Source organism: Nothobranchius furzeri, unplaced genomic scaffold (assembly GCF_043380555.1).
Source record: "Nothobranchius furzeri strain GRZ-AD unplaced genomic scaffold, NfurGRZ-RIMD1 Scf148, whole genome shotgun sequence".
NCBI lineage: Eukaryota > Metazoa > Chordata > Actinopteri > Cyprinodontiformes > Nothobranchiidae > Nothobranchius > Nothobranchius furzeri.
Window position 1 is genome coordinate 35,001 of NW_027223164.1, and position 10,000 is coordinate 45,000.

The following is a 10,000-nucleotide window of genomic DNA, read 5'->3' on the forward strand; positions in this document are numbered from 1 at the left end:
TCCAGCAGCTGATGGCGGGGTGGAGGAGCTGCAGCCAGCGTCCATCAGCTGATGGCGGGGTGGAAGAGCAGCAGGCAGCCTCCAGCTGGTGATGGCGGGGTGGAGGAGCTGCAGCCAGCGTCCAGCAGCTGATGGCGGGGTGCAGGAGCAGCAGCCAGCCTCCAGCAGCTGATGGCGGGGTGGAGGAGCTGCAGCCAGCCTCCAGCAGCCAGCCTCCAGCTAGTGATGGCGGGGTGGAGAAGCAGGCAGCCTCCGTCAGCTGATGGCGGGGTGGAGGAGCAGAAGCCAGCCTCCAGCAGCTGATGGCGGGGTGCAGGAGCTGCAGCCAGCGTCCAGCAGCTGATGGTGGGGTGGAGGAGCTGCAGCCAGCCTCCAGCAGCCAGCCTCCAGCTAGTGATGGCGGGGTGGAGAAGCAGGCAGCCTCCGTCAGCTGATGGCGGGGTGGAGGAGCAGAAGCCAGCCTCCAGCAGCTGATGGCGGGGTGCAGGAGCTGCAGCCAGCGTCCAGCAGCTGATGGTGGGGTGGAGGAGCTGCAGCCAGCGTCCAGCAGCTGATGGTGGGGTGGAGGAGCTGCAGCCAGCCTCCAGCAGCCAGCCTCCAGCAGCTGATGGCGGGGTGCAGGAGCAGCAGCCAGCCTCCAGCAGCTGATGGCGGGGTGCAGGAGCAGCAGGCAGCCTCCAGCAGCTGATGGCGGGGTGGAGGAGCAGAAGCCAGCCTCCAGCAGCTGATGGCGGGGTGCAGGAGCTGCAGCCAGCGTCCAGCAGCTGATGGTGGGGTGGAGGAGCTGCAGCCAGCGTCCAGCAGCTGATGGTTGGGTGGAGGAGCAGCAGCCAGCCTCCAGCAGCCAGCCTCCAGCTAGTGATGGCGGGGTGGAGAAGCAGGCAGCCTCCATCAGCTGATGGCGGGGTGGAGGAGCAGAAGCCAGCCTCCAGCTGGTGATGGCGGGGTGCAGGAGCTGCAGGCAGCCTCCAGCAGCTGATGGCGGGGTGCAGGAGCTGCAGGCAGCCTCCAGCAGCTGATGGCGGGGTGGAGGAGCTGCAGCCAGCGTCCAGCAGCTGATGGTGGGGTGGAGGAGCTGCAGCCAGCGTCCAGCAGCTGATGGTTGGGTGGAGGAGCAGCAGCCAGCCTCCAGCAGCTGATGGCGGGGTGCAGGAGCAGCAGCCAGCCTCCAGCAGCTGATGGCGGGGTGGAGGAGCTGCAGCCAGCCTCCAGCAGCCAGCCTCCAGCTAGTGATGGCGGGGTGGAGAAGCAGGCAGCCTCCATCAGCTGATGGCGGGGTGGAGGAGCAGAAGCCAGCCTCCAGCTGGTGATGGCGGGGTGCAGGAGCTGCAGGCAGCCTCCAGCAGCTGATGGCGGGGTGGAGGAGCTGCAGCCAGCCTCCAGCAGCCAGCCTCCAGCTAGTGATGGCGGGGTGGAGAAGCAGGCAGCCTCCATCAGCTGATGGCGGGGTGGAGGAGCAGAAGCCAGCCTCCAGCAGCTGATGGCGGGGTGCAGGAGGTGCAGGCAGCCTCCAGCAGCTGATGGCGGGGTGCAGGAGCAGCAGGCAGCCTCCAGCAGCTGATGGCGGGGTGCAGGAGCTGCAACCAGCCTCCAGCTGGTGATGGCGGGGTGGAGGAGCTGCAGCCAGCCTCCAGCAGCCAGCCCCCAGCAGCTGATGGCGGGGTGGAGGAGCAGAAGCCAGCCTCCAGCAGCTGATGGTGGGGTGCAGGAGCTGCAGCCAGCCTCCAGCAGCCAGCCTCCAGCTGGTGATGGCGGGGTGGAGGAGCAGCAGCAGACAGCCTCCAGCAGCCAGCCAGCCTCCAGGAGCTGATGGCGGTGTGTGGGAGCAGCAGCCAGCCTCCAGCGTTCAGCCAGCATCCATCAGCTGATGGCGGTGTGAAGGAGCTGCAGCCAGCCTCCAGCAGGTCATGGTGGGGTGGAGGAGCAGCAGCCAGCCTCCAGCAGCTGATGGCGGGTTGCAGGAGCTGCAGCCAGCCTCCAGCAAATGATGGCGGGGTGCAGGAGCTGCAGGCAGCCTCCAGCAGCTGATGGCGGGGTGCAGGAGCAGCAGGCAGCCTCCAGCTGCTGATGACGGGGTGCAGGAGCTGCAACCAGCCTCCAGCTGGTGATGGTGGGGTGGAGGAGCTGCAGCCAGCCTCGAACAGCTGATGGCAGGGTGCAGGAGCAGCAGCCAGCCTCCAGCAGCTGATGGCGGGGCGCAGGAGCTGCAGGCAGCCTCCAGCAGCTGATGGCGGGGTGCAGGAGCAGCAGCCAGCCTCCAGCTGGTGATGGCGGGGTGAAGGAGCTGCAGCCAGCCACCAGCAGCTGATGGCGGGGTGAAGGAGCTGCAGCCAGCGTCCAGCAGCTGATGGTTGGGTGGTGGAGGAGCAGCAGCCAGCCTCCAGCAGCTGATGGCGGGGTGCAGGAGCAGCAGCCAGCGTCCAGCAGCTGATGGTTGGGTGGAGGAGCAGCAGCCAGCCTCCAGCAGCTGCTGGCGGGGTGCAGGAGCAGCAGCCAGCCTCCAGCAGCTGATGGCGGGGTGCAGGAGCTGCAGGCAGCCTCCAGCAGCTGATGGCGGGTGTGCAGGAGCTGCAGCCAGCCTCCAGCAGCTGATGGCGGGGTGCAGGGGCTGCAGGCAGCCTCCAGCAGCTGATGGCGGGGTGCAGGAGCTGCAACCAGCCTCCAGCTGGTGATGGCGGGGTGGAGGAGCAGCAGCCAGCCTCCAGCAGCCAGCCTCCAGCTGCTGATGGCGGGGTGGAGGAACAGAAGCCTCCAGCAGCTGATGGCAGGGTGCAGGAGCAGCAGCCAGCCTCCAGCTGGTGATGGCGGGGTGGGGAGCAGCAGCCAGCCTCCAGCTGGTGATGGCGGGGTGGAGGAGCTGAAACCTGGGTCGGACCTGGTCTGCAGCAGGGCCCATTACCACTCAGAAGCTGATGGCAGTGTGTGTTTAGGTCCCTGCGGGGTGGATGAGCTGAAACCTGGGTCAGACTTGGTGTGCAGCAGGGCTCAGCACCCTCCAGAAGCCGATGACAGTGTGTCTTTAACTCCCTGCCTGGTGGGAGAGCTGAAAGCTGGGTCGGACCTGGTCTTTAGCAGAGCTCAGCAGCCTCCAGAAGCTGATGGCAGTGTGTGTTTCATCCCCTGCGGGGTGGGAGAGCTGAAACGTGGGTCGGACCTGGTCTGCAGCAGGGCCCATCACCATCCAGAAGCTGACGGCGGTGTGTGTTTAAGTCCCTGCGGGGTGGGAGAGCCATAACCTGGGTCGGACCTGGTCTGCAGCAGAGCTCAGCAGCCTCCAGAACCTGATGGCAGTGTGTCTTTAATCCACTGCGGGGTGCAGGAGCTGAAACCTGGGTCGGACCTGGTCTGCAGCAGGGCTCAGCAGCCAGCAGAAGGTGACGGCAGTGTGTGTTTAGTTCCCTGCGGGGTGCAGGAGCTGAAACCTGGGTCGGACCTGGTCTGCAGCAGAGCTCAGCAGCCAGCAGAAGGTGATGGCAGTGTGTGTTTAAGTCCCTGCCTGGTGGGAGAGCTGAAACCTGGGTCGGACCTGGTCTATAGAAGAGCTCAGCAGCCTCCAGAAGCTGATGGCAGTGTGTGTGTTTTGGTCCCTGCGGGGTGCAGGAGCAGGAACCCGGGTCGGACCTGGTCTATAGCGGAGCTCAGCAGCCTCCAGCAGCTGATGGCAGTGTGTGTTTAATTCCCTGCCTGGTGGGAGAGCTGTAACCCGGGTCGGACTTGGTCTGCAGCAGGGCCCATCACCATCCAGAAGCTGATGGCAGTGTGTCTTTAATTCCCTGCGGGGTGGAGGAGCAGAAACCTGGGTCGGACCTGGTCTATAGCAGAGCTCAGCAGCCTCCAGAAGCTGATGGCAGTGTGTGTTCAAGTCCCTGCGGGGTGGGAGAGCTGAAACCTGGGTCGGACCTGGTCTATAGAAGAGCTCAGCAGCCTCCAGCAGCTGATGGCAGTGTGTGTTTAAGTCCCTGCGGGGTGGGAGAGCTATATCCCGGGTCGGACCTGGTCTATAGCAGAGCTCAGCAGCCTCCAGCAGCTGATGGCAGTGTGTGTTTAAGTCCCTGCGGGGTGGGAGAGCTGAAACCTCGGTCGGACCTGGTCTATGGCAGAGCTCAGCAGCCTCCAGAAGCTGATGGCAGCGTGCCTCTAAGTCCCTGCCTGGTGGGAGAGCTGAAACCTGGGTCGGACATGGTCTGCAGCAGGGCTCGGCAGCCTCCAGCAGCTGATGGCAGTGTGTCTTTAAGTCCCTGCCTGGTGGGAGAGCTGAAACCTGGGTCGGACCTGGTCTATAGCAGAGCTCAGCAGCCTCCAGCAGCTGATGGCAGTGTGTGTTTAAGTCCCTGCCTGGTGTGAGAGCTGAAACCTGGGTCGGACCTGGTCTATAGAAGAGCTCAGCAGCCTCCAGCAGCTGATGGCAGTGTGTCTTTAAGTCACTGCCTGGTGGGAGAGCTGAAACCTGGGTCGGACCTGGTCTATAGTAGAGCTCAGCAGCCTCCAGCAGCTGATTGCAGTGTGTGTTTAAGTCCCTGCCTGGTGGGAGAGCTGATATCCGGGTCGGACCTGGTCCACAGCAGGGCCCATCACCCTCCAGAAGCTGGTGGCAGTGTGTGTTTAAGTCCCTGCGGGGTGCAGGAGCAGAAACCTGGGTGGGACCTGGTCTGCAGCAGAGCTCGGCAGCCTCCAGCAGCTGATGGCAGTGAGTGTTTAAGTCCCTGCGGGGTGGGAGAGCTATATCCCGGGTCAGACCTGGTCTAAAGCAGGGCCCATCACCCTCCAGAAGCTGGTGGCAGTGTGTGTTTAAGTCCCTGCGGGGTGGAGGAGCAGAAACCTGGGTCGGACCCGGTCTACAGCAGAGCTCAGCAGCCCCCAGAAGCTGATGGCAGTGTGTGTGTGTGTGTGTGTGTTTAAGTCTCTGCCTGGTTGGAGAGCCGATACCTGGGTCGGACCTGGTCTGCAGCAGGGCTCAGCAGCCTCCAGAAGCTGATGGCAGTGTGTCTTTCATTCCCTGCGGGGTGCAGGAGCAGAAACCTGGGTCGGACCTGGTCTATAGCGGAGCTCAGCAGCCTCCAGCAGCTGATGGCAGTGTGTGTGTTAAAGACCCTGCGGGGTGGGAGAGCTGAAACCTGGGTCGGACCTGGTCTGCAGCAGGGCTCAGCAGCCCCCAGAAGCTGATGGCTGTGTGTGTTTAAGTCCCTGCGGGGTGGGAGAGCTGAAACCTGGGTCGGACCTGGCCCGCAGCAGGGCCCATCACCCTCCAGAAGCTGATGGCGGTGTGGGTTTAAGTCCCTGCGGGGTTGAGGAGCTGAAACCTGGGTCGGACCTGGTCTGCAGCAGGGCCCATCACCATCCAGAAGCTGATGGCTGTGTGTGTTTAAGTCCCAGGGGGGTGGGAGAGCCATAACCTGGGTCGGACCTGGTCTGCAGCAGGGCTCAGCAGCCTCCAGTTGCAGATGGCAGTGTGTGTTTAGTTCCCTGCGGGGTGCAGGAGCTGAAACCTGGGTCGGACCTGGTCTATAGCAGAGCTCAGCAGCCTCCAGAAGCTGATGGCAGTGTGTCTTCAATTCCCTGCGGGGTGCAGGAGCTGATACCTGGGTCGGACCTGGTCTGCAGCAGGGCCCATCACCATCCAGACGCTGATGGCAGTGTGTGTTTAAGTCCTAGTGGGCTGCAGGAGCTGAAACCTGGGTCGGACCTGCTCTATAGTAGAGCTCAGCAGCCTCCAGAAGCTGATGGCAGTGTGTCTTTAAGTCCCTGCGGGGTGGGATAGCTGAAACCTGGGTCGGACCTGGTCTGCAGCAGGGCCCATCACCATCCAGACGCTGATGGCAGTGTGTGTTTAAGTCCTAGTGGGCTGCAGGAGCTGAAACCTGGGTCGGACCTGCTCTATAGTAGAGCTCAGCAGCCTCCAGAAGCTGATGGCAGTGTGTCTTTAAGTCCCTGCGGGGTGGGATAGCTGAAACCTGGGTCGGACCTGGTCTGCAGCAGGGCCCATCACCCTCCAGAAGCTGTTGGCAGTGTGTCTTCCATTCCTAGTGGGGCAGGGGAGCAAAGACCTGGGCAGAGGAGCGCCTGTCTGCATCCGATCCGGCCCCTCAGCAGCCCGCCGTGAGCCTTAGAGAACCCCCCCCCCCCCCAGCGGGCTCCAGGAACCGGGCCCTGCGTCGGACCCAGCTCAGTAAGGCCCTCCCTCGGGCCCTGCAGCAGGTGGCCCCGTCTATGCAGTCGAAAACCCCGCGAAAATCGGTGTAGAAACGCCCGAGAGGCGTGGTGCGGTTCCCCCGGCCGGTACCGGGTCCGGACCGGTCCGGAAGTCCACCCAGAACACTGCCTGGGGCTTCTGGGCGGCTCCCCAGGCGCAGGCAGTCGAAAACCGCGTGAAAATCGGTTCAGAATTGACAAAACGGCGACCTCGTCGCTCCAAAAACTAAGTCCAAACTAAGCCTTTCGCTTATCGCTTAACGCTTAAGGCGGTCGGCCTTATGGCCAGTAAATGAAAAGTGCCTGCGCCCCTGGAGGTTTTGGAAGGTGCGAGCGATGACCATGCTCGGGTTAGTAGGTGAGGCCATCGGAAAACCAGCGTGAGTTGGCGGGTTTGGGTGGCAATCTATTCCAGGCAGAGTCGACTATCTCTGGGCATCAATTTTGGGATTTTTCCGGCTCTGGTTCTGGGAGAAACGCAGGGGCAAAGTGCACGAGCCGCGGCCGATTTTGGTGGCCTGTCCCTGGGCACAAAGTCTGAGGAGTGTGGGCCTGGTTCTCCGAAAAATACCAGTCTGCTGGAGCTCACTCCCATGGCTCCAGGGGGCACGGCACACCCCCCGGTAGCCGACCAAAGTGCTCTACTCGGGCCAGACTCGGACCCACGACCCGGGGTGAGAACCACAACTACTGGTCATCCTTTTGACCTCCAGGGGGCGCGGCAGAGCCTCCCCAGTCCGACGCAAGTGCCCCACTTGGGCCATACTCAGACCCACGGCCCGGGGCGAGAACCACAACTACTGGTCATCCTTTAGACCTCCAGGGGGCCCGGCACAGCCTCCCTAGACCGACACAAGTGCTCCACTTGGGCTGTACTCTGACCCAAGTCCCGGTGCGAGAACCACAACTACTGGTCATCCTTTAGACCTCCAGGGGGCCCGGCACAGCCTCCCTAGGCCGACACAAGTGCTCCACTTGGGCTATACTCTGACCCAAGTCCCGGGGCGAGAACCACAACTACTGGTCATCCTTTTGACCTCATGGTCATCCTTTAGATCTCCAGGGGGCCCGGCACAGCCTCCCTAGGCCGACACAAGTGCTCCACTTGGGCTATACTCTGACCCAAGTCCCGGGGCGAGAACCACAACTACTGGTCATCCTTTAGACCTCCAGGGGGCACGGCACACCCCCCGGTAGCCGACCAAAGTGCTCTACTCGGGCCAGACTCGGACCCACGACCCGGGGTGAGAACCACAACTACTGGTCATCCTTTAGACCTCCAGGGGGCCCGGCACAGCCTCCCTAGTCCGACACAAGTGCTCCACTTGGGCTATACTCTGACCCAAGTCCCGGGGCGAGAACCACAACTACTGGTCATCCTTTAGACCTCCAGGGGGACCGGCACAGCCTCCCTAGACCGACACAAGTGCACCACTTGGGCCATACTCTGACCCAAGTCCCGGGGCGAGAACCACAACTACTGGTCATCCTTTTGACCTCATGGTCATCCTTTAGACCTCAAGGGGGCACGGCAGAGCCTCCCTAGTCCGACACAAGTGTCCCACTTGGGCTATACTATGACCCAAGTCCCGGGGCGAGAACCACAACTACTGGTCATCCTTTAGACCTCAAGGGGGCACGGCAGAGCCTCCCTAGTCCGACACAAGTGTCCCACTTGGGCCATACTCAGACCCACGGCCCGGGGCGAGAACCACAACTACTGGTCATCCTTTAGACCTCCAGGGGGCCCGGCACAGCCTCCCTAGTCCGACGCAAGTGCTCCACTTGGGCTGTACTCTGACCCAAGTCCCGGGGCGAGAACCACAACTAATGGTCATCCTTTAGACCTCCAGGGGGCACGGCACAGCCTCCCTAGTCCGACACAAGTGCTCCACTTGGGCTATACTCTGACCCAAGTCCCGGGGCGAGAACCACAACTACTGGTCATCCTTTAGACCTCCAGGGGGCACGGCAGAGCCTCCCTAGTCCGACACAAGTGTCCCACTTGGGCTATTCTCTGACCCAAGTCCCGGGGCGAGAACCACAACTACTGGTCATCCTTTAGACCTCCAGGGGGCACGACACAGCCTCCCTAGTCCGACCCAAGTGCTCCACTTGGGCTATACTATGACCCAAGTCCCGGGGCGAGAACCACAACTACTGGTCATCCTTTAGACCTCCAGGGGGCACGGCACAGCCTCCCTAGTCCGACACAAGTGCTCCACTTGGGCTATACTCTGACCCAAGTCCCGGGGCGAGAACCACAACTACTGGTCATCCTTTAGACCTCCAGGGGGCACGGCACAGCCTCCCTAGTCCGACACAAGTGCTCCACTTGGGCTATACTCTGACCCAAGTCCCGGGGCGAGAACCACAACTACTGGTCATCCTTTTGACCTCATGGTCATCCTTTAGACCTCCAGGGGGCCCGGCACAGCCTCCCTAGGCCGACACAAGTGCTCCACTTGGGCTATACTCTGACCCAAGTCCCGGGGCGAGAACCACAACTACTGGTCATCCTTTAGACCTCCAGGGGGCACGGCACAGCCTCCCTAGTCCGACACAAGTGCTCCACTTGGGCTATACTCTGACCCAAGTCCCGGGGCGAGAACCACAACTACTGGTCATCCTTTTGACCTCATGGTCATCCTTTAGACCTCCAGGGGGCCCGGCACAGCCTCCCTAGACCGACACAAGTGCTCCACTTGGGCTGTACTCTGACCCAAGTCCCGGTGCGAGAACCACAACTACTGGTCATCCTTTAGACCTCCAGGGGGCCCGGCACAGCCTCCCTAGGCCGACACAAGTGCTCCACTTGGGCTATACTCTGACCCAAGTCCCGGGGCGAGAACCACAACTACTGGTCATCCTTTTGACCTCATGGTCATCCTTTAGATCTCCAGGGGGCCCGGCACAGCCTCCCTAGGCCGACACAAGTGCTCCACTTGGGCTATACTCTGACCCAAGTCCCGGGGCGAGAACCACAACTACTGGTCATCCTTTAGACCTCCAGGGGGCACGGCACACCCCCCGGTAGCCGACCAAAGTGCTCTACTCGGGCCAGACTCGGACCCACGACCCGGGGTGAGAACCACAACTACTGGTCATCCTTTAGACCTCCAGGGGGCCCGGCACAGCCTCCCTAGTCCGACACAAGTGCTCCACTTGGGCTATACTCTGACCCAAGTCCCGGGGCGAGAACCACAACTACTGGTCATCCTTTAGACCTCCAGGGGGACCGGCACAGCCTCCCTAGACCGACACAAGTGCACCACTTGGGCCATACTCTGACCCAAGTCCCGGGGCGAGAACCACAACTACTGGTCATCCTTTTGACCTCATGGTCATCCTTTAGACCTCAAGGGGGCACGGCAGAGCCTCCCTAGTCCGACACAAGTGTCCCACTTGGGCTATACTATGACCCAAGTCCCGGGGCGAGAACCACAACTACTGGTCATCCTTTAGACCTCAAGGGGGCACGGCAGAGCCTCCCTAGTCCGACACAAGTGTCCCACTTGGGCCATACTCAGACCCACGGCCCGGGGCGAGAACCACAACTACTGGTCATCCTTTAGACCTCCAGGGGGCCCGGCACAGCCTCCCTAGTCCGACGCAAGTGCTCCACTTGGGCTGTACTCTGACCCAAGTCCCGGGGCGAGAACCACAACTAATGGTCATCCTTTAGACCTCCAGGGGGCACGGCACAGCCTCCCTAGTCCGACACAAGTGCTCCACTTGGGCTATACTCTGACCCAAGTCCCGGGGCGAGAACCACAACTACTGGTCATCCTTTAGACCTCCAGGGGGCACG